This window comes from Macaca mulatta, chromosome 5, assembly GCF_049350105.2.
Source record: "Macaca mulatta isolate MMU2019108-1 chromosome 5, T2T-MMU8v2.0, whole genome shotgun sequence".
NCBI lineage: Eukaryota > Metazoa > Chordata > Mammalia > Primates > Cercopithecidae > Macaca > Macaca mulatta.
Window position 1 is genome coordinate 151603820 of NC_133410.1, and position 24663 is coordinate 151628482.

The 24663-nt window shown below is 38.0% G+C and overlaps 1 protein-coding gene across 4 annotated transcripts in view; it reads right to left on the minus strand.

The window, feature by feature from the left end:
• Positions 1-24663, minus strand: part of INPP4B (inositol polyphosphate-4-phosphatase type II B) — an 813118-nt gene that overhangs the window by 722392 nt on the left and 66063 nt on the right. For 2 of the 4 annotated variants that reach the window (XM_028848782.2, XM_015139257.3), the window contains exon 2: positions 7474-7564. The exons of the other annotated variants lie outside the window; for them this stretch is intronic. The gene's annotated coding sequence lies outside the window, so the exon portion shown is untranslated. The remainder of the gene's footprint in view (positions 1-7473; positions 7565-24663) is intronic. 4 annotated transcript variants of the gene reach the window in all.

Below are 24663 nucleotides of genomic sequence, written 5' to 3' on the forward strand. Positions count from 1 at the left end.
ATATAACACAAGGCACATGGTAAACAATCAATACATTTTGATTCAATAAATGAATGGAGCAAACATACTTTGCCACAAAGAGGTTAAGTGATTTGTCCAAGATCACAAAGGTAATTTGGCTCTCAACCAGAACTTACCGCAGAGCTTGTATAGAGCTTTTTTAAAAAAATAATTTTAAAATGTCCTGTGAAGCAATTCTGGTACATACTTAGATAATAAGAAACAAAAAAAGAACATGTTAATTATTGATTCAGCTCTCCAAGGGGCAGGAGAAAAGGGGGGCTTTTTCCTAAACTTAAAAAAAAAAAAAGTTTAAGGAAAGTCCTCTGATTTTCTTCTCTGAAGAAAGAAAACCCAAAAATCTATTTGTTGGCATTTTTATGATATGTTGCCTCAGTTAATTAAAGCCAAGCTAAAGTACCTCAAACCAAGATCTGTCAGTGCAGTCGCTAAATATACAATTGCCAAAGTTCACAAATATCCAGAAACCTACATTTCCAATTAAGTAGATAGTATCATGGAGTTGAGAACACATTTTCGGAACAAATAAATCTGGAAAATGCTATTCGTATGCCATCATATTTAAGAACAGCAATAAATCATTTTAACAGCTTCTCTGCCATGTCACACATGGGGAAGACAAAATATCTTTTAACTAACAAAAGAGATCAGAGAGGAAACTAAAATCAGAGATCTTGGTAGAAAAACATAGCAAAAGGATATAAATTATTGTAAAAGGTTATTGTTTTATTCAAATGGACAATTTACATAAATGACCAGCTATATATTTGAAGTTAGTGGCAACACATGTAAAAGCCTGCAAAACCAATTCCAGAGATGAAATCAATTATGCTGAAGAGCCACAATACTCTTAAAGAGCAATCAATTAGGCTGAAAATTCATACTTGCAACTACTGACTCAAAATACTGGGAAAGTCATGTTACATAAAATAAGCTAATTGAAAAAAAGTGAATCCGATCATTTTAATGATTCTACCTATTCTCACATTAAATTTTGTATAAAACCACTGAAAATCAGATATTTTATGAAGAAAAGTGTTCCCTGAACAAACCGTGCTTTTTCTTTTACCTCTGGCCTAGCAATGGTGTTACCACATCCAGGAACACCATTGGCAATTATTTCTCTCTACCCTTAAGTCTTCTACTTTGCCTAAATTGTACTCATTCTTTAAGTTTTAGATGACGAGTTATTACCTTCAAGAATTCCTCCCTGAATGTTCTTCCTAACGCTGGGTTAGGTATTCCCCAAATGAACACTAGACCTAGCACCCTGGTCTCACCCACTAATAAAGTACACATCACAGTGTTCTGTTATTTCTTATTTATTTGTATTCTCCCCAAATCTTGCAACATGAACACACACTCACACAGAAGCTTCTTTGGCCCAGGACGTAGCATCCACTATCTTCCCAAGAACACAATATGGACATAATTATTTTGCTTATATAAATACACTGTCATAAAAATAAGTAATTTTTATATTTTGCTTTTTGCTAAAAAATATCCACACCTTACTGAACATTTGTAATTGTATTCTGCAGCCTTCTCCACTTTGTCTCTTGGTCATGCTAACAGGAGCCCTCAGTCCTTCTGCAAGTTGGAAAATGTGTTGAAGTTTTGTGCATAGGTTCCTTTTGACATTTTCCATATTGATCTCCCCATTTGAGAATAGAGAAAATGTACTATATCATATAATTTATTTCAAATTGGTACCATGAAAACCTTTCTACAGAAAAACATACATCAGTGTGTGGCCAAGATTGAGAAATGTGTTCATTTTAGTATTCACACCAATATTTGCCAAATAACTGAGTCATATTTTTTTCTACTAAATTTGAATTTTATAAAAAGAGTGTTCACAGTGGATGCCATTGCAATAATTGTTGTAAGAGATTTTTAAAGCTCAACCTGTGATAGAAAACTTCAGTTGAAAGTCATTGTTAAGTTGACCAACCAGTTGTGATATTTGTTTCTATTCCTACACATTGACAGAAATAGAAAGATTGCGCCAGCCCTTTTTGTCGGATATTACATTAAGAAAATTACATTAGGCATTCTCTGTTAAAAGGGAACATTGGGGCAGCCCAGACTTTTTATATATTCAAATACAAATCAGTCACACTTAGACACTTAAGACAAGATAACATAATTCTAGCCAAGGGTGGAGCATAAACCATTCCCAAAACCTCTCAAAATACAGCAAGGCCAGCTGTGTGGATATAGGAACTAGACAGATTATGGTTGCTAGCCAAAAATAATCATTTCTGATTTTCTAGAGTCAAAATGAAACCCTGACACAATTGGATGTAAAAGAAAAATGTGTTGCATAACTTGAGGCCATGACTTGGGGTTGACTTCCCTTAATCTTCTCAGGCAGAGAGAGCTGCCTGTGATGTTATGCCAAATGCACACACACGACACTTGATCTCATTTATTCATTTTGATGCACTCTACGCACTCTACATGTCTGTGTTATGTGTCCTGACTCTCATTCTGCAACTCCCTCAAATTTTGTAAGCATCTTAGAACCTTCAGGGCTCATGGAAACACTGGTTAATACTAGAGTGGAGAAATAGCCATCCCCCTACCCACCTTACTTCTCTAACTGCACCCCCAACCCAAACACACACACAAATACATATGCACAGAGTTTCCCTAAGTTCAGAAGAAAAACTTTGGGAAGACAGATCGCCTTAGTGATAAAAATTTTCAGTATAATTATGGGAACCACCATAATCCTGTGAGGTGAGCTTATTCAAGAGTAAAAATAGCTGTACTGAATGACACTGCATCTGGATAAAGCTCGCTTATGACACATTGCTGAACAGTAAAGCAATCCCACGAAAAGCACTTTTCAGCAAGCCAGACCAAATTTGTCCATGAATTTCCTTGTCTTGTTAGTTTAAATCTAATCCACTGCAGTATACTTTTCTAACAGACAAGCAACAGGTATGTTATCTTCCGTCATCACTGAAGTAGAAAGCATTCTATATGTGGTGTGGTGTGTGTGACATATATTTATTTGAAGAGGATGTGTGAGCAGGAAGAAACAATATCGGAACAAGAACGAAATCTTAGCAGCTATCTGTGTCATTGCTGCTATGGTCTGAATGTTGAAACTTGATTGCCAATGTGATAGCATTAAGAGGTAGGACCTTTAGGAGGTGATTACATCATGAGAGTAGAGCCTTCACAAATGGGATTAATGATCTTATAAAAGAGGTGTGAGGGAGCTGTCCATTCTTTTTGCACTCCCACCTTCCATCATGGGAGGACACAGCGATAGGGCGCCATCTTGGAAGCAGAGAGCAATCCTTACCAAACACCGAATCTACTGCTGCCTTCAGTCTGGATGTCCCAGAACTGTGAGAAATAAATTCCTGTTGTTTACAAATAACCCAGTATAAGGCATTCTGTTATAGCCACGAGAATAGACTACAATTGTCATCTTGGAGAAGTCCTTTCATTTCTCTAAGCAGCAGTTTCTACTCACTTGCACCTACATTATCTTATTTCAATTTTAAATAATATTGTTAAAATTGCTTAAAAGCTTACATTTAAATATATTCTAAGTCTCTCTCCAAGTATGTTAACTTATTAACACTAACAGAAGTCTTTCATAATTTTTGTAAAAGTCATTAACACATTTTGCTGATAAAATTAAAATGGCAAATTTAAGAGAAATAATATTTTGATAGATATTAATTAATCTTCCCCTTGATTAGATTTAACACTAAATAACAATATGCAAAACCAAGAAACAAGCAACAGAACATTATGAAGAACCAATATATTGTCCTAATAAACAGGATGGAAGAGTTTCACCAGAAAAATCAACCCATGATTGAGAAGAGAAACTGAGCTTGAGAATTACAACATTAATATAACATCAGATCTTAAGGAATAACCTGGAAGCCAAAAATATATTCAAATTGTACTTGTTACTTTTCTAAAGAACAAATAAATAATATCATAAGGAAGTAGGAAACTAGTAACCACCAATCAGTGTGCTAGCTGTGTCTACTACCACAGTAAAAGTGATGCCTGAACCAATTTTAACTATAGTTCAATTTTTATGCCATACAGCTCTGCGGCTAGGAAATTTTCTCAAGACAAGATTACAAATTTTGCTTTGTAAATTTTTTTTAAAATATCAGCAAAGAAGTAATGTCAATAGTCAAGACATGAAATTATCTAAGTTCTTATAAAATTGAAACAGAAAGGAAATTCTGTAAAAAATTAATGATTCAACATACTCATTGATGCTGCCTAAAAGCTCAATCTGCTCTTTAAAATTCTTTGAGCTTATTCATTTTAAGATGTTTTATTTCAAGTTCAAAAAGTTATGACAGAATGCTAATTTTATTACTTAATTTATGAGAGTATAAATTTTTCTTTCCTCCAAAAAGTTTTATCACATCCTCAAGATATTTTTTATTCCCCTTTTTGATGTGTTAGACAAGATTACACATGCATATGCAATAAAAATATATAATTTACATCTGAAATACAAACTGCATTTAATCTGTACTTTGTAAGTAAAAACTCACAAGCAAACCAAAAACAACAGAAGTTCTTTTCTCACTAAACTCTTAGGTTCATTTCTTGACTTTTAAAATAGTAGTTGGAAAAGTATATGAATGAACACATACATCAAACAGATACTGAAATCCTCAAAGGTCATTTCTTGCTTTATACAATAATAAAAAATTCAAGGCAACTGTCAGAAAATAGCTGGCACAGCACCATACTGGGCTGACATCAAAGAAGGTGTTGATGTTATAGTTACTGTCAAATAAAAAAAAAACCTTAGTTGGGGCTGTAATGATACTGAGATCCCACCCTGTGAACCTAACCATCTTGTTTTGACAAGAACAAAGAGAAACTAACTGTTCTCCTAGGAACATATTGGAATTCATAGCAGCCATTATTCCTCCAGGGATGTTTCTGAGAGAGGATAATGTCCTAAATCTCTGAGGATTTCTTTATTATGCAACACCCAGTATTAGTTTCCATCCTCTACCCCACCCTCCCACCTCCTGACATTAATGTTAATCAAGATCTACTCTGAAAACAAGAGACCCTTAACAGGCTGGAGATCCTCAGATACACATGCTAGAACACGGAGGTTAAGGCTAGACCATGGAGGCTCTTAAACATGAGGCTAAAAAGTTTGCTTGGTTAGAAAGGACAAAGGGAACCATGAAACTCATTAAGGCTAGGGACATATGAGATTTATTCTCTTAAGAGTAAATAATCGGCCGGGCGCGGTGGCTCAAGTCTGTAATCCCAGCACTTTGGGAGGCCGAGACGGGCGGATCACTAGGTCAGGAGATCGAGACCATCCTGGCGAACACGGTGAAACCCCGTCTCTACTAAAAAATACAAAAAAAAAAAAAAAAAAAAAAAAAACTAGCCGGGCAAGGCGGCGGGCGCCTGTAGTCCCAGCTACTCGGGAGGCTGAGGCAGGAGAATGGCGTAAACCCGGGGGGCGGAGCTTGCAGTGAGCTGAGATCCGGCCACTGCACTCCAGCCCGGGCGACAGAGCCAGACTCCGTCTCAAAAAAAAAAAAAAAAAAAAAAAAAAAGAGTAAATAATCTACTCTGGGGATGGTGCAATCAGAGTGTTTGAAAAAAGTGAAAAAGATTTGGTGGAATTGCTTTGACAAATATCCTAGAAAGTAAGAGAAATAAGAGATTAAGCCACAGTGAGGATACAGCAGAGGTGAGAGATCATGATGCTGCACAGACCTCAATCCAAAAAACGTAATGGCATTCTTCAACAAAGCTTGGTAACCTGACAGTGAAAAAAGCTGATAATGGAATGACCCCAAATTAGAGATTACCAAGCCAATGAAGATATTGAAGCTTTTAAAAGGTTAAGTATGGATCTAGAAGCACAGGTGAGGGAAAGGAGGTCTACAAAGTGCTTATGGGTGGGGGTGGCACTGAAGGGGTGGATGTGTAATTCTGCAAAATAAAATTACACAGGAGTTGTGACCACCTAAGTATGTCTTTATTATGCAACACCCAGCATTAGTTTCTATCCTCTACCACACAGCAAGCGGTAGACTGCACCAAAACACTCTCTCCAAATACAACACAGAAATTCAGACTGGACCAACCACTTTGACTTCATTTAGAGGAAAGATTGTAATGGAAAAACAGTAGACAGGTGGAAGGTGGTCCTTGTAATTGAAAATAGATGTATTTCCCCACTGTCCTCCTAACAATCATGTGAGAGAGAATTTGCTTGAAGATAAAATTAACAAAACAGAATGACTTTGGATGGATCCAGAAAACTGTAAGGATTTTCACTGTTAACCTCATTATTTCTGTCACTTCTAAGGGAGATATCAGTAAAACCAGTTAACAGCATAGTATGCCAACATCTTTCTTTTATTTATATAAACATGGACTAAAATCCAGCATTATTTTTCTGATCATCTCTTATAAGCTATAATTCCAGCTCATAAAACTTGTATAAGAAACTCAGCAAAAAGCTTCTGTTTTTTGTTTGTTTGTTTTTGTGTTTTTTTTTTTTAAATCAAATACAGGACAATGTAAGTCAATGTATCATTATTTTCCAGCTAACAAGGTGCTATTTTTTTCTCAATAAATATATTACTTCAGCTGAGGTTGGTCTGTTGAATTTTTCCAGCCCATTAGATTCTCACTTAATGAGATTTTTCTCTCTAAAGAAAATAGAGATATTGAATCAATATAACTTATAGAAAAGTCCAGAGCAGTGAAACATCTGCATAAACATCTTAATCACAGACATTGGAATCAGAAATAGAAATATCAGAATACCTATCCATCATGTTCTCATTACTTTAAATTTTATTTATATTGTACAACAAACATTATTTGTACGATATGCCTATCAGTTAATCATTTACATATCCACTGTTATGGCAAAATAAAATATTCAAACATAGAATAACAACAGAATAAGATGTAAGATATAAATGTTTGTCTCTTCTCACTAATGTCTATTTTAAAAATCACCTGGACTCATTAAATAATTCGTTTTTGTTGAGTCTGACAGCAGAAAGCATAAGGTCTTTTTTTTTTTTTTTTTTTTTTTTTTTTTTTTTTTTTTTTTTTTAGATGGAGTCTCATTCACTCTCTCACCCAGGCTGAAGTGCGATGGTGGCATGATCTTGGCTCACTGCTGCCTCAAGTGAATCTCCTGCCTCAGCCTCCCAAGTAGCTGGGATTACAGCCGTGCACCACCATGTCCAGCTAATTTTCGTATTTTCAGTAGAGACGGGGTTTCACCATGTTGGCCAGGCTGGTCTTGAACCCCTGACCTCAAGTGATTCTCCTCCCACAGTGATTCTCTCCCAAAGTACTGGGATTACAGCCATGAGCCTTTATGCCCAGCCATAAAGTATTTTCTCGCAAAAAAAATCTAAAGCAAAATGAAATCAATGTGTGCTTCCTTACCTAAGACCATAGGAGGCTGGAACTGGAATAGGGTTTAGAAATTGTGTCCATGGATTTTTAACCCCAGAGGGTCCACAGATGACACCAGCGTCTGAAATTACACAAGGAAGAACACATGTACTTGTGGATGTGTAGAGTGGGAGGAGAAATAATAGAGATGATATACATAGAGTTCAGAAGATTCTTAATGACTCTAAAAAAAGTAAGAGCACCCTCTTTAACTCAAACTCTTTATCTCACACAATAGGAAAAATAGAGGCCCAGATTGGGGAATAAAGTCACCCAAGGTGATGAAACTAGTTAGCGATTCAGATGACACTGGTTTCCTTAACGATAATCGAAATGCTCATTCCACTTTTCACACTGCCTCTATTCAAAGCCCTCCAATGTGAAATTTTAAAAATGCAGCTTTTGAAAATGGGAAGTTACAATACTTTACTGTTTGCTTTGTCACTCTTTTAGATTGTTCTTCTTCTGGGAAAAAAAAAAAAAAAAAAAAAAAACAGTTTGGAGCTCAAAAGTGGGAATTCATTTGAAAGAGGGAGAAAACTCTAAAGAAGCAGGATGCCCTTGCTTCCAAACTAGGAAAGAGATATGAAAACTTAATCTTCCAGCCAAGACAAGTTTTAAACATGATAAGGGTAGGTAGGTAATATTAGACAATTTGAGACCCCTACGTCTGTTATAAACCTCATTGAGTATAGAGTGATAGGAATGGGCTGGCTCTGCAGCCAGATTATCTGAGTTCAAATTCAGTCTCTTTCACTTTCCAGGTGTAAAGTCTCAGGCAAGTTACTTAACTTAGCCTCTCTGTGCCTCTGTCTCAAATACATTGGGGACAGTAGTAGTACTTATCTTTATTTGAGTTTCTCAAAAATAGAACATGACAAGATCTCAGACACAGGTATTTGGCTTGGGAGATGTCTCTGGAAGGAGTTATGAATGACAAGAGTGAGACAGAGCTATAATAGGAGTAAATTATAGAAGTCGCTTCTATAAGCAATGGAAGTTTGACTCAGCTGAGACTTCCAAGAGTGTACAGAATGCCTTATAGAACTGTCCATTCAAAGGGTGGGAAGCTAGAGAATTTACCCACCAGCTCTTGTGCGTCTGTGGTTGAAGGTTGCCCTGAGAATGTTAAATCCACTTCACTTCTGTGCCAGGACATAAAAGGATCTAGTGACTTCCTGCACTTTAGAGAAGGCCTGAACAGGCAGACTGATACTTGTGCATGGAGTGAGACACTCAGCACAAGTCTGAGCTCACACAAAACTCTCTGCCATAGTGATGGCTGAAATCTGAGTTATGTCACAGTGACACAGGGCACTGGAAGCATTGGCTGTGTTGTCTACCTCAAAAGCATTGTTGTAGGGACTTAATAAAGTAATTCATGTAAAGTGGTTAGAACAAACCTCACATATAGCAAGGGATCAATTATGTTAGCTGTGATACTTCTTTTTAACATTTACTGAGTGCCTACCAGACACTAAGTACTATACCATGTGATACAAAAATAATGACAATAAATTAAGCGAATAAATAAATACTAAACACTCTGCTCTCAGTCTCTTCACAGTTTACCACAGGCAGCAAAGAAGCATTTGCCAGTCAAAGCAGTAGACACCAAGATAAATGTATATATTGGGGGGTAATTGCTACACAAAGTGGATAGCAACACACTCTGCCCAGAGATCATAACAGTCAGAAAGATTTCCCAGAGGATGTGCCATCTGAACACAATATTACCAGACACATAGGAGTGGCCTCAGGAATGGCCGTGGAGATGACTGAAATCAGAGTTAAGTCACAATGACACAAGGCAGTGAAGGCATTGGCTGTATTATCTACCTCAGAGCATTGTTGTAGGAATTTAATAAAGTAATTCATGTCAAGTGGTTAGAACAAAGCTGGCACATAGCAAGAGATGTGCATTTCAAGTACTGAGAGCAACATATACAGAAGCAAGTCACAGAAGCAAGAAAGAACATGGAGCTTTTAGAGAACAGCCAGGGCGCTCAAGGAGGCCAAGACATTGAATTCCATGGCTGACTGTTAGAAAATAAAGCTGTACCATGAAGAGGTCAAGCTGTGGTCATAAAGGATAAACAGCTACATTTGCCTTAGAAATTCCGCTATGGATGATTACTCTTAAGTGATTGTTCTTTTCAGAAATTTTTATTTTAAAAGTGCAAATACCAGCCAGGTGTGGTGGCTCACGCCTGTAATCCCAGCATTTTGGGAGGCCGAGGCAGGTGGATCACCTGAGGTCAGGAGTTCAAGACCAACTTAGCCAACATGGTAAAACCCCATCTCTACTAAAATACAAAAATTAGCCAGGTGTAGTGGTGCACCCCTGTAATCTCAGCTACTCAGGAGGCTGAGGTGGGAGGATTGCTTAAGCCAGGAAGACAGAGGTGGCAGTGAGCTGAGATCCCACCACTGTGCTCCAGCCTGCACAACAGAGTGAGACCCTGTCTCAGAAAAATAAAAAATAAAATCATAAAAGTAAAAGTGCAAATACCTTTGGACCCACACATTGGGTATTATTACTCGTTGACAAATCTGTTTTTCTTCAAGTGAGAGAGAGGCTCATAGAAAATGGGAAGTCATTGAAGACCAACTTCATTATTTTAGCTCTTTGAGCTCAGCCTTCAAATTCTGGTATGATGTGTGGCGTCAAAAAAAAATTACATTAAAAACTGACTGAGTTATCCTTGCAGAATACTGATAACAGTTGTTTGCTTAGTCGGTTGGTTGGTTTACAAAATCAGATCACTTCTTAGTCACAGGAGTTTGCCAAAGAACCTGAAGTATTCCCTTGGTTGGATGTAAAGCCAGCAACTTTGGTCCAATACCAATGTTCCATGTATAATATTAAGTTATATTATCTAAAATTTTAGAATAAAGATAAACATTTAATCATGTTAATATAAGTAAAAGGGCTGTAATTTGTGAGAAGACGTAAGCCAGTCTCTCAGCTTACAGAGAAGACGAACTTTTCTGACAGGTCATTTTTTTCAGTGAATTAATTGCATTGGTTTTCCTGCCTAATAAACTGACACCAGGAGCATCAAATCTTCATCCCCTCTATTAAGTGAAACTATTCCCACTGCCTTCCTACCATATTATTTCATTAGGCAAGTACCTTAGGTCAGAGTTTCTTTTACCAATTATAGGCCTCATCAATTCCCCAATCTCAGTTTTAAAAGGCTCTAATAGGAATTTAAGTTTCCTATAACTAACAAGCAATTTCATTAGAAAAAGAATGAAAGAGGAGTGATTACAGGATTAAAGAGAAAACACATGCACTCATCTGTGCCATATTCTCTGAGAGGCAGTGGTGATACAAGTGTGGTATTCTGCTTCCAGTCAAGCATAAGAAAAGGCTGTGATGTGCGTGGAGAGCTACAAGACACGGCACAATTCTTACCACAGGAAAAGGATCTGGCAGCCTAGACAGCACGGCAGACTGTCACTGAGATGGCATTAGTCCAGCAGTTAGTCAGTCAATAAATACATATTAAGGCAGGTACTATTGTAGATAACTCATAACTCATTCTAGTTGGAAAGTGCAGGTAACAAATGCATCCTGCACCCAGTATGGGCTACAGAGAATTTGAAATCACAGGATGCTCATTATCCAAAGTGGTCAGGGAAGACTTCTGAGGACTTGAAGGGGAAGCTCTGAAAGAAAAGCATTTCGAGCTCAAATTACAAGAACAAAGTTCCTACACAAGAAAAAGTTTCTTGGTCATGTTTGAGTGACAGAAAGTGGGTAAATGTCACCATACCATGTGAACAAAGAGGAGAGAGACAAGCTAGAAGTTACTCAGGGGTCAGATTAAGCGGGCCATTGGATAATGTGGTTAGAAATTTACATTTAGTTCTAAGTAGAAGCCATTGGAGAAGTTTTAAAATGGGGATGTTATGATCTGATGTACACCCTAGAGAAGTTTCTCTGGCAAATGTATGGAGAACCAATTTTAGGGAAGTAATAATGAAGGCAGGTAGACCAATTAGGAGGCTCTGAATGTAGTTCAGGAAAGAATATGGTGGTACTATTCCAGGTAAGAAATGATGGTGGCTTGGACCAAAGCTGTGGAAAAGGAGATGGTAAAAATCTGTAAGACCCAGATATATTTTGGTAATGAACTGACAGGTCTTATTCATGAATACCATGTGGAAAGGAGAAATCAAGGCTTATGCTCAGGTTTGGCGTGAGTACTGCAGTGCTGTAAATGGTTGTACCTACAAACCATTTGCCTTGGTCACAAGGGAAACTTGTGACCAAGAAGTGATCTGATTTTGTAAACCAACCAACCAACTAAGCAAACAACTATTATCAGTATTCTGCAAGGATAACTCAGTCAGGTTTTAATGTAATTTTTTTTTCACATCACACATCATACCAGAATTTGAAGGCTGAGTTCAAAGAGCTAAAATAATGAAGTTGGTCTTCAATGACTTCCCATTTTCTATGAGCTTCTCTCTCACTTGAAGAAAAACAAATTTGTCAGTGAGCTGAGAAAACAGTACTGCAGTGCTGTAAATGGACTTTTACTTAAGATAAGGAAGAGGAAAAAAAAAATCAAGAGTTCTCTGGTCATGATAAATTTGTGATTCTAATTGGAAAGGCAAGGGATTAAGTAGATACTTGGATATGTGAGTACAAGATAGGTAAAGACAAGTCCAGGCTGGAGATATCAATTTGTGAGTCATCAGGGAATAGATGGTTTTGAAACGATCTTAATAAGGCACTGAAATGTGTCATTCATTCAATTCACACTTATGAGGTATCTGTAATGTGTGAAGAAGGTACTATTCCTGTGCTGGGATAACCAGGATGCCTGTCCTTAAGGAGCTTACAGCAGAGTGTGTGGAGGCATGTGTCTCTGGGGGTGAGAGTGAGGCATCAATAAGTAAAATACACAGCAGAAGGAAATAGCTGTGAAAGAGAATGAAGCAAAGTGGTGTTGAAGTTGTGATTAATTCCAACCAAACAATCTGTTTCTCCTAGACCAGCACATTTCAGATGACCCTTAAATAATGCATAGATACCAGTAGGTAGATGAAAAGGAAAGGAGCTGAAGTTCAGTGAGGGCAATAGCAGGAAGGTGCAAAAGCAAATGCAAAACACCGTCATGGCGCAAGAAGGAATAAACGAATAAACAATACACAAACCCAACAGTAAAAGAGCCTAAAGTCTACATAGGGAAACTGACATGTAAACAAATAATAAAAGTGGCTGTCCAAAGGAGTGTGGGTGATGTATGAAGGAACATTCACCCTGTGAAATTTGATGCTTTAAAGACAATCTGGCCAGGCGTGGTGGCTCACGCCTATAATCCTAACACTTTGAGAGGCCAAGGCAGGTGGATTGCCTGAGCTCAGGAGTTCGAGACCTGCCTGGGTAACATGGCGAAACCCTGTCTCTACTAAAAATACAACAAATTAGCTGGGTGTGGTGGCGTACGCCTGTAATTTCAACTACTTGAGAGGCTGAGGAACTAGAATTGCTTGAACCTGGGAGTCAGAGGTTGCAGTGAGCTGAGATTGCACCACTACACTCCAGCCCAGGTGACAGTGAAACTCTGTCTAAAAAAAAATGTTAAAAAATTTGAAAAAAAGACACAATCTAACAGTACAGTTGTTAATAAGGTCTAAATCTTAAGGACTCAGGAAATGGATGCTCTTAGAAACTGATCCTGGAAAGTAAAAATGAAAGCATCCTCCTAGACTAGAGATAAGAAAGAAATTAGTTAATATTAATAAATAATATTAGCAAAAAAGTTAGAACTCTAGTGTGGCACAAGAGCAGACATAAAATCCAAAGGTTGGTATCTTCCACTAAAAAATTACCTTATTGACATTTTTTTATTTTTTATTTATTTTTTGTTTCACAGCAATAGGGGTTTTTTATTTGTTTCTTAAATATGAACATTATGGTATGCTCTAGGCCTTCCCAGTCTGCTGGGAAGGGCCATAGCTATTGAAAAATATAAACATAGTGACATGGGAATCTGGAGGCTAAAATTTCACGGGAAAAATGTCCTCACCTTTTATTATTGTATGCAAACCATTGCCAACAAATACAGAGCTTAGAAATGACAGATTTTCTACTTACCATGTACTTATATTTTAAAGTGGCAGAACTGTCTAATGGAATATACAGTTTATTATTAAAATTCACATGAGCTACACATATGTGCACACACAAATGTACACACACACACTGCTCTCTATACATTCGGTATACTAGGATATTTCTTGATGTGAGATTTACTATCTACAAGCTCAATTATTTTTACTGGAAGAGCTAAAATTTTAAAGCAGCTTGAGCTTCAATGTGATACACTTCTTAGAGGGCAGATGTGATAGAAGACATCATAATTTCACATTCATCTCTGTATTCCTGAGGTTCTGTAATTTTTTAAAACATGAGTCACAAAGTAGAGATGTGTGAAGAAGAAATGCACAGGCATGGAAACACATAAGCAAGAAAACACTATTTCTCCAGTATTATCAGAAGGGTGGTGACTAAAATTTCTGCTGTTGTTGTTTCCCCAGAAGAGAATGAAACTGATCTGAATTTTTGGAGAGTAACAGCCGTCTGTTCCCATGGATAACAACAGTAGCGCTGCCCTCCAAAAGTTATTCCTATTCACTGGAGTTGGCCTCTAGCATCATTTTACCAGATAGTATTTAAAACTGAGATGGTAACATCCAATATTAAAACCATGGTGGTGTTTTGTTTTCTGTCTTAATTTTATCGCCTTTAACTTTTTGTTAGTTTTCTTAAGAGAAGAGTGCATGTACATAAATAAAATCTCAGAGGCTTTTCTTTAATCCGTTCCTCAGAGTGCTCAACAATTATTTTTCCCTTTCTATCCAGACTGTGTAATTCCAAGATGATCAGAGAAAAACTTGCCAACTGGATGTCATAAGTAAATAACTTGTTTCTGAGGCCTGCCTGGAGCTGTCTGAACCAGTGCAATCGTGGAGGTGTTGGCTAACGCAACAGTAATCACAGCATCTGAGATAAAGACACCTTCGGGCTCATTCCTGTTCAACTGTTCTTCACGATGCCATTTCTTTAGCCTCTGTCTGAAGATCATTAAAAGGTAGTGCTGCAACCCTCTCCAAAGGCAGGTTAGTTATATTTGGACAGCGTAATAATCATAAAATTATTCTTTCAATCTAAGTTAAAATCTGCTCCCATGGAACTTGAATCAATTTGTTCTTTTTCTTCCACTGGAAACTAAAGTGAGCATGATCCCTTTACATACAACATCTGAAATATTTGAAGGCAGTAATTATAAGTAATTCACCTACAACAACTTCATAAACACTTGTTCGATTATAAGTACTTCATCAATATTATCTCTTTCATTTTTTAATCACCTGTTCCATTTACAAGCTGTTTACCAGAGTTATTTATTGATTTTGTCTTCTGCATATTTTGTTTGTCTCTTTTTAAATGAGTTATTTTGAAACTGTTTTAGACTTACAGAAAAATTGCAAAAATAGGGCAGAATTCCCATCTACCTTACACATGCAGTTTCTATTATTAGCATCTTACATTAGTATGTATATTTGTCACAATTAGTGAACCTATATTGATATAATTAACTGAAGTTCATACTTTACTTAGATTTCCTTAGTTTTTAATGTCCAGATTTCATCTAGCTATTTCATTAGGCTCCCCTTTACTGTGATAGTTTCTCAGGGTTCCTTGTTTTTTATGACCTTGATACTTTTGAGGAATACCAGTGAAGTATTTTGTAGAATGTCTTTCAACAGAAATTTGTCTGACGATTTTCTTATAATTAAACTGGGGTTATAGGCTTACAGAGGTAAACCAGTGGTAAAAGTGCTATTTTCATCATATAGTATCAAGAGAAGATACCACGAACATGATTTATCACGGTTGATGGTGACCTTGATCACCTGGTGAGACAGTGGTTGTCAGGATTCTCCTCTGTAAAGTTACTCTCCTCCACGCATTCTTCTTTACTGTACTCTTTGAACCAATGTATTATACAGAGCACACAGTTCAAGAATGGATAGTTATGCTCAAACTTCATGAAGGCAGAGTATCAGCATATGATATTTAGAATTCATTTGCATCAGATACTTGTCTTTGTCCGCCATTAATTTACTTATTAAATCATTTATTATATCCACATGGATATGTTGAGTATCCTTCTGTATGCTTATTTACCCTCTACATATTTTTTTCCTTTCTTCCTTTCTTCCCTCCTCCCTCCCTCCCTCCCTTCCTTCCTTCCTTCCTTCCTTCCTTCCTTCCTTCCTTCCTTCCTTTCTTCCTTCTTTTTAATAGGGATGGGATCTCACTGTGTTGCCCAGGCTGGTCTTAAATTCATGGGCTCAAATAATCCTCCCACCTTGGACTCTCAAACTGCTGGGATTACAGGCATGAGCCACCATGCTGTATATTTTCTTTAGTGAAATGTCTATTTAAAATCAGATTTTTTTAATGTTCAGTTTTTTATATATTGTATGTATATTATATATTCTATCTAAAATACATCTGTTATCAGATATGTTATTTAGGAAGGAAGCATCTCATTTCTCATTATTAAGCATGATGTTTACTGTAGGTTTTTTTGTAAATGATATATTGAGAATACTCCTATTCATATTAGGTAAGAGTTTTTATGATAAATGAGTATTTGATTTTGTCAAATGCTTTTTCTGCATCAACTGATATGATCATCCAATGTTTCTTTTTAGCCTATTGATATGATTGATCTTTGTATTTTAAAATATATCTATGTCTTTCCATATAGAGCGTATATGGGGGTCCCAAACCCCCAGGCTGTGTACCGGTACCAGTCTGTGGAGTGTTAGGAACTGGATCGCACAGCAGGAAAGGCGTGATGGGCAAGCAAGCATTACTGCCTGAGCTCTGCCTCCTGTCAGATCAGCGGTGGCGTTAGATTCCCATAGGAATGCAAACAATAGTGAACTGTGTATGTGAGGGATCTAGGTTGAACACTCCTTATGAGAATTTAACTAATGCCTGATGATCTGAGGTGGAACAGTTTCATCCCAAAACCATCACCTCCCCACCCCTCCCCAGTCCGTGGAAAAACTGTCTTCCATGAAAGTGGTCCCTGGTACCAAAAAGGTTGGGGAGTGCTGATATAGAGTACTACGTTGATGTTGACAGGACACAGGCAAATTCCTAAACAGACAGGGCTGGGTCCCTGGTGAAACCCAACTTTCAAGCCAAAGACAGTTTAAACCCTGAAAACTGAGCTGCCAGTTCCAGATAGAGTCCACAACCAAAGTGAGAACTTCTATCCCCATCTTACCTTCTCTCTATGTATATTGGTTGGTTGTGGACAGTGCCTTTTAACCAATCCATGGTGCTTTCTCCAAGCCCACCCATGGACCAATGAGCAAGCATTCCCCAATTTTAAGCCCATAAAAAGCCCAGACTCAGCTGCACAGAGAGCTACCCCTGCTTTCAGGGTCCCCTCTCACAGGTGAGAGCATTCTTTCTGTCACTCAGTGAAATTCTTCTCTGCCTTACTCACTCTCTGGTGTCTGCGCACCTCATAGCTCTTGGTCTCAGGACAAGAACTTGGAACTGGTAGAGCTGCAGGCAGCAGGAATAAAAGAGTTGTAACATGCTTCTGCTTGCTAAGCTACCAGAGTAAAGAGCTGCAACATTTCTTGGGGACTCAGACCTCGGACACCCCGAGAAAGAGCTGTAACATCCCTTGGAGTTCTGCGATTGCTGGTATCTCCAAGTTTTCGGGCCCCAGCATGTTCCTCTCATCTAGACACCAGAGCCCAACATGGAAGCCGCTCACGGCATGCCCAGTCTATCCACAGGCTGAGCTCTGTGCCACAGCAGGCGTGGGATCCAAGTGGGCGGAGCGAGCCCCATAGGCCCAAGCGATGACCAGACAGAGGTGGCAGCGGCTGCGGATATTTCCGGCTGGTGAAACGGCACAAAAGGAATCCTGTAACAATGTGACTATTACTTCCTTTGTTTCTACTAATATAAGTGATATATGTATTAATTTTTCAATACCCTGATACCCAATTTGTGCTTGCTATTGAGAAAAGTCTCAAATTATTTTCTCTCACGAATTATTCTTGATTTAGATAGTTTCCATTCTCATGTAGCTGATTTTTTATTTCTCAATATACAATCTTACAATTATCAAATTTAATTAAATATTCATTAAACGAGTATGTATTGAATGCCTTCTGTGTGCTCCTCTATTTTAGGTACTGGGAATTGAGCATTGAGTGGAACAGGCCATGTCCTTGTTCTCATCAAACTTGCATTCTGATGGAGATGACAAAACATAAATAAATAAAAAATTACATATATCAGATTCTAATAAGTACTATGAAAAAATAGAGCAAGGTCTGGGAATACACTGAGGGCTGAGATGTTAGTTCACTGAGCATGGTCAAGAAGGGCCTCTCACATTAAATGTGATATGTGATGCATGAGAAGTCAGTTTATTGAGATTTATCTTTTGAGTTCTGCCATCGAGCATATTTTATCATTTACAGCTTTGCATTATTAAGTGCAATCAGCAGGTCAGGGCCAAGGACAGAGCTCTGTTGACTGTATGGCTCTATAGCTTTGAACTGTGTCAACTCAGCTCTGTGGGAACTACATTTCCCATAATTCCTTTCCATTGTGGTTAAGATTGGCTACAAGAGAAATTTATGGAGATTGAAAGTCAAGAGGGAAGCAGCAGCCACATTGATGCTGGGAAGATTTGGAGCAGGACCAAGTCCTGTTGCAGTTCCTACAGATCTGTCCTGAATCTGCTGGCTGGCCTCATTGGCACATGGCAGGTGCCAGGATTACAGCTCCTTCAGTTTCTCTGTTTCCTTCCAGATACCTGCATCATTGGAATTGGAAACTTAGAGATTGAAGCAGGATCCAAATCATCCTCACACATTCAGGTTTGTCCTCATTTTCTCCCATTTCACATCCATCTTTTCTTCCAGATTTCCTGCCATGCTCATTTCAAGGCCAGCACCAAATGCAGAAGCCACAGCCTTACACTTCAGCTAGTTCCTACAATTGCATAACCTCAAATCCCTATAAGCAATCCCTTATTTCATATCATTCCTAGGGGTTCTCCTCCTATAACTGAACTCTTACTGACACAGGGACCCACTCCTTTCCTCAAACTGTTTCAAACTTCTTTCCTTAAACTATTTGTTATTCAACTTATAAGAGACAATTATTCAACAATCACGCATTCATTTAACTGTGCTATTATTTGTATCACAATTCTGCATATAATCTGTAAAGGTATCACTAGAAACTACCATGCCTGTAGATTTGCCAGGTCCTACCAGTTTTAGATGCACATTATAAAAAAAAAAATAAGGTTAATTTGGCATGATTCCTGGTGATTGCCATTTCTATTTCTAAGAGCTGACAGGTTACCTGTTTAAGAGTTCTTTCAAGAGTTTTGTAGGAAATTGCTGTAAGGCTCACTACCCAGTAATTTTTGGAATTCATCTTTTTGTTTGTTTGAAAAAAAAAAAGGCACCTTTCTGGTTGTCTGTGATTCTTCAGATTACTGGCAGTGCTTCTCTAATCACAGCTATAAATTATTTCTGTACCCCAAGGATGAAATTTGTCTGACCCTGGAGACCTGTATTAATTCAAAGCAGTTTGACTTGCTCTTACTATTTCTTTTCAAGATTGTTATCAGCTGTGGGCTAAGGTCTGTTACCCACTCATTCTGACCAAGAAAACACAGGTTGAGTGTAGCTCGTAGAGGCAGTAGTGCTGCTCAGTATGTGGTATAATGTGGTGTGTCTGAAACACTAATGTGCATATAATTACCCAGGATCTCACTGAAATGAAGGTTTTTCTTCAGCAGGTATGAAAAGGTCCAGAGATTTTGCATTTTAATACACGCCCACAAGTGACAACACTGTTGGTCCATGGACTGCTTGTTGAATATTGAGGATATAGTGGGAAGCAGAGGCAGAATTCCACAGAAGCTAATGAAGCTTCAGTGCTCATCATTTGCACTGGCTTTCTTGGGCATCGGAAGTTGCCAGGAACTACAGAATATTCTAGAAATATGCAAGGAAGCTGAACTGCAAATAGGAAGTATTTCTACATAAGCATTTCTGGCACAGTGCTTAGATATCTTAGAAAACAGACACCCAAATCTCCAAGGTTTAAATGATTTGTTGTGATTTCTCCTCCCATTTTAAACATTCTATTTATATTGAATATTGTACATTATAATTTTGTGTTCTCTTGCTCAAAATGGACACCACAAATTGTATACATTTCAGAGCCTAGAGACCTGGATCTATCCCAGTGTAGAGCATAAAATTTAGAGTCCCACAAACCTGAGATTAAACTCCAGGACTGCCAGGTACTAGCGAGTTTTTCCACACATGAAATCTGGCCTGAATTTGAAAATGATCATGAGTAGTGACTGGAACTCAGTTCAAGGTTGCCTTTAATCTGATTTATTCCTGAAGCAACTAAAAAACAATGCAAAAAATTGTATGTGATAGAGGTTCAGATGGGGAGTGAGTTTCCCCACTGCCTTCTTTACACTCATAAATGCATGTCCAAAATTTGGTGGTCCTAGCAGTCTGTGTTAAGGGAGTGGCTCAACTAGGCAGAGCTTTCTATGAACTTTTATATGTGACAGACAGCCCCTAGGGTGACCTCTCAGTACTCCCTGCCTCATGGTGTTAAGACCTTAGCTTAAACTCCTCCCTTATGACTTGCTTCTAACCAACAGAATATGGCAAAGGTGATAGGCTGTAACTCTTATAATTGCATTACAGAAGACTGGAGAGAGACAAAGAGAGAGTCAGAGAATCTTCTGCTGGCCTTAAAGAAGCAATCATGTGTAAACTGCCTATGGAGAGAGCAGACTGTGTCAGGAAACTGTGGGTGGCCTCTAGAAGTTGAGGGCCTGAGTCCTGCAATCCCAAGGAATTCTGGGAGTTCTGCCAATAATCACATGAGCTTGGAAGAGGACCTAAGCTCCAGAAAAAAATGCAGCCCAGCCAACACCTTGATTGCAGCCTACTGACATCCTGAGCCTCTGATCCAGGTAGGCCGTGCCCAACCTCCTGACCCACAGAAACTGTGAGATAATAAATGTGTGCTGTTTCAAGTCACTAAATTTGTTACACAACCATAGAAAACTGATATAATGCATCAAGCCATATTAGCATCCAGAAACTACTTATACTATCACATGAGACAATGATTCTTCTTCTGAGGGAGCCACATTTAGGCTTGGAGCCCCAAGCCTAAATCTTGATTCCAGAACACAAAGTTCTGGCTGTGTCTGCCCTGGGGCTACCTCTCTATTTCTACATCTGCTTTACAGGGAAGAGTTTTCACAGTGTGTCTTTAGAGATTATCTATGGACAGAATGGCACAGCCTACCAGCAGGACTAGCTATATAATATGTAAAACTCCGTATGAAATGAAAATGTGTGCTCCTTGTTCAAAAATTTTTAAGAATTTCAAGACAGTGACAGCAGAGCCCGTCTAAGTTTGGGGCCCATCTAAGAACATGGCCTTGTGTAAGTGCACAGGTCTCAAAATCATGAGGCCAGATTTTACTATTACACCATGTTAGCCATGCCTTGAGAAAATTGTTTAAGCTGAACCTCAACATACTCATTTGGAGAAAATGACATGCTGTAAGCTTCAGTACAGAGAATTGTGAAATTTAAAAGAGATGATATATGTGGAAGACTCTGACCTAGCAATAGGTATTCAATAAATGTTGACTTTTTTGCCTTCCTTTCAGTCTTTGCTTTTTATTGAGCCATCAGCCTCAAGCATGCATCCTTCCTTACTCATCTTTTTTTTTTCTCCAAACACAACTGATATAGGAATTTGAATCGTCCAAGAACACACTGGCTACAGGAAAAGCAAATATGATTTCTTTTGAGATTCATGACTTGTTTTCAGGTATCTATTCCTGTTTTATTATTTTAAAAAATCAGCAAGTTACATAAAGTTTTATAGCACAAATTCTGAAACATCTCAAGGTTTTCCAGCCTAGATTTCTGTCATTTCATTACCCTTCTCTTACCCATCTAATTACCCATCATCAGAGAATTTTCTCCACCCAGTACTCCAGAGCAATATGGCACACTTCCATCAGTACCAGTGACTTACCATAGAAGATTCTCAGCTGAGTGTGTCTTGGGGGTTAGAAGGAGACATTAAGAACTAAAACAGTCTCTCACGTTGTTTATGATTCTGACAAGGCAAGCATGCAACTTACCACCACTACTTTGTTGAGAATCATTATTTTAGAAAGAATTTCATATAGTTCACCTTCCAAGGATGTACAGGGTTATTTCATTTTCAATATATTTTTTCCAGATCTACAGCTTTTCATGACTTGTGACTTCCTGACCATGTAAAATCTCATGTAAGCAATATATGACATAATTTAGGATGTGAGATTGGTTCATACATACAACTAGACAATTGAGGGTCTAAATTCAAAGCATTTATACTTGTCCACCCCCAAGAATGTAGGAATCAATGTAGCTGCTGGAGAGTAAGCCAAATTACCAGCTTGCATATTTTTATGTAAATGGAAAAGGTAACTTTCCATATGCATAAATAGAGTTAACATACTCTGATTTTTAGGTGACTCACTCCTACAACCCCTTCCAACTCAGTCCCTAACAGAATCACAGCCAAATCTCCTTGGCATACTGAGATAAAACTCAAGATTTTTTTTTCCTGAGAAAATTTTATAAACGGCAGTAACAAGTATTAAAAGTATTAAATATATATGTTAGATTCATTATTGTGTGTTGAATGATATTTTTAGGGTATCCTAGGACCCCAAACAACTTTGGTAAGGATGTTTTAATTATATAAAATCCCAAGTCAGTAATTTATAAACAAAATTTTGGAATGCCCCTTGCACATGATCTGGGGTCTACATGAATTCATAACATTTAAAACCATCAAGAGTACAGACCAAAGGAGATTATAATAAAAGAAAATGACACGTTAGTGACACATTTACTATCTTATCAGAAAATGTTTCCTTCCATCCTTTCTACAAATCCATGACTCACAGCTATTATTATTTATTATTTTGTACCAACATGGTACACTGAGGTCAATATTGGTATGGCATCCCTTCCCTCTTGTCCTTCATTCCGTATTTATAAAATAAAAGGTAGTGGCTAAAACCATGAGACACTGCTTCTTATTCCATCTAAGAGATCAGGAGGGTACATCTGGTTTTTAAACAACAGAAAACTAAACATTTGATTGTAACAAAATAAAAATGAATAAAGGGAGGAAAGGAATGAAAGAGGGAAAGGCGGAAAGATAAAAAGAAAACCAAGAAAAGATATTAGGTTGGTGCAAAAGTAATTGCGGTTTTTGCCATTACTTTTGCACCAACCTAATAGTTAAATCTGTGTGGTAGAAGAGAGTCACAGTGGCAGAGCTCACAAAAGGGAGTGAAAGGGAACCAGAGACTAAACTTCAAGGCGATTGAGCCCGAAAATAAGGCTGCAGCAGATCAGACAAGATGTGTCCAAAGCACAGTGCACTTCAGAGAAATGAGCCCGTATTTACCAAATAAATGCCATTACTTTTATATTCACAGCCAAGAAAGAATAGAGCAACTTCTGCCACCTCAATGACAGCTTAGATAAGTTCAGGTTCAATTTAGAGATAATTACATCTTTTCTTTAAAGTGAACATTATTTTCACAGTTTATTAATGTCAATTCCATAAAGCTAAGTATCTGCGTCTTCACTATGATAAAAGCAAGTAGAGTTTCTCATCTCTGACCTTCAAAAACATCCCAGAAGAGTGGTCATGAGAGTTTCAACTAAGGTTGAGTATCAGAGAAAATTGAAAAAAGAAAATGGATTCAAATGAATTTTCAGCAATAGAATCAACAGTACTTAATCAAAATACAAAATGGTGAAAGAAATAGAACATAAAATCACAGCACGTTTAACATGATACATGCTGAGAACACACACACTTAGCACTAAGAAATTAAGGCATTAATAAATTCAAGAAAGAGAATTTCTAGGTCAGGCGTGGTGGCTCACGTCTGTAATCCCAGCACTTTGGGAGGCCGAGGCAGGTGGATCACCAGGTCAGGAGTTCAAGACCAACCTGGACGAGATGGTGAAACCCCCCTCTCTACTAAATACACAAAAAGTTAGCTGGGCGTGGTGGTGGGCACCTGTAATCCCAGCTACTCGGGAGGCTGAGACAGAGAACTGCTTGAACTCGGGAGACAGAGGTTGCAGTGAGCCGAGATCATGCCACTGCACTCCAGCCTGGGTGACAGAGCAAGACTCCGTCTCAAAAAAGAAAAGAAAGAGAATTTCCAATTTTAACCAAAATTTGATTCTGTCTAGACTGAATGTGATCTTAATATACTTCTCATAAAGGTGTCAGAAGCTATGTGATTGCTTCTTTTTCGGTTGTGAATATAAAATTAATGAGAATATAGAGAGTGCCTATGAGCTCATTTATCTCGAGACCTTAGAGGTGTTAGAGAAATCAATCTCATATAATACTCACTGACTTTGTGAGCTAAAAAGTGCTCTAACAATGCATGGTATCGTTACTTTTGTTCTTTAGGTGCAAGTGAGATATTCTTAAAACTTGGCAGATTTTCAACAAGATAGTGATGGAGCTGGGTGTCAATGAAAGACTGGTTGTTAGGCAAGTGGGAACAGGATGATGGGTTTCATTTAGAGATTCATCCTATGAGGATGTAAGGGAGTACTTCTCCCTCCAAATCATAGGGAAACTTGCGCTCTCCTGTCCTTCACATGTTTCCTCTGCTGACGAGTCATCTTTCAAGTGCTGATCCTATTTCCATAGGCAGGGCTCACCCCCCCACATCCCACTGGTTGTACTGCTGAGAACAGGCTCTCACTCCTTAAAGATAGAAGAAGGAGGGAACAGCGTTCAGTCACTGTATGAGAGAACCATGTAACACCCAGGGTGGTTCACTATGGAATGGATCATCTTAAGAAGTGATTCGTTTCCTGCCACCAGAAACTTTCAGACCATTTATTGGCATGGATAATATAAAAACATGAACTGGATTGATTGTGGTAGAATTAATGAAAATTTCCCATCTGTGATTTAGTGAAACTGGAAAAGTCTAAAAA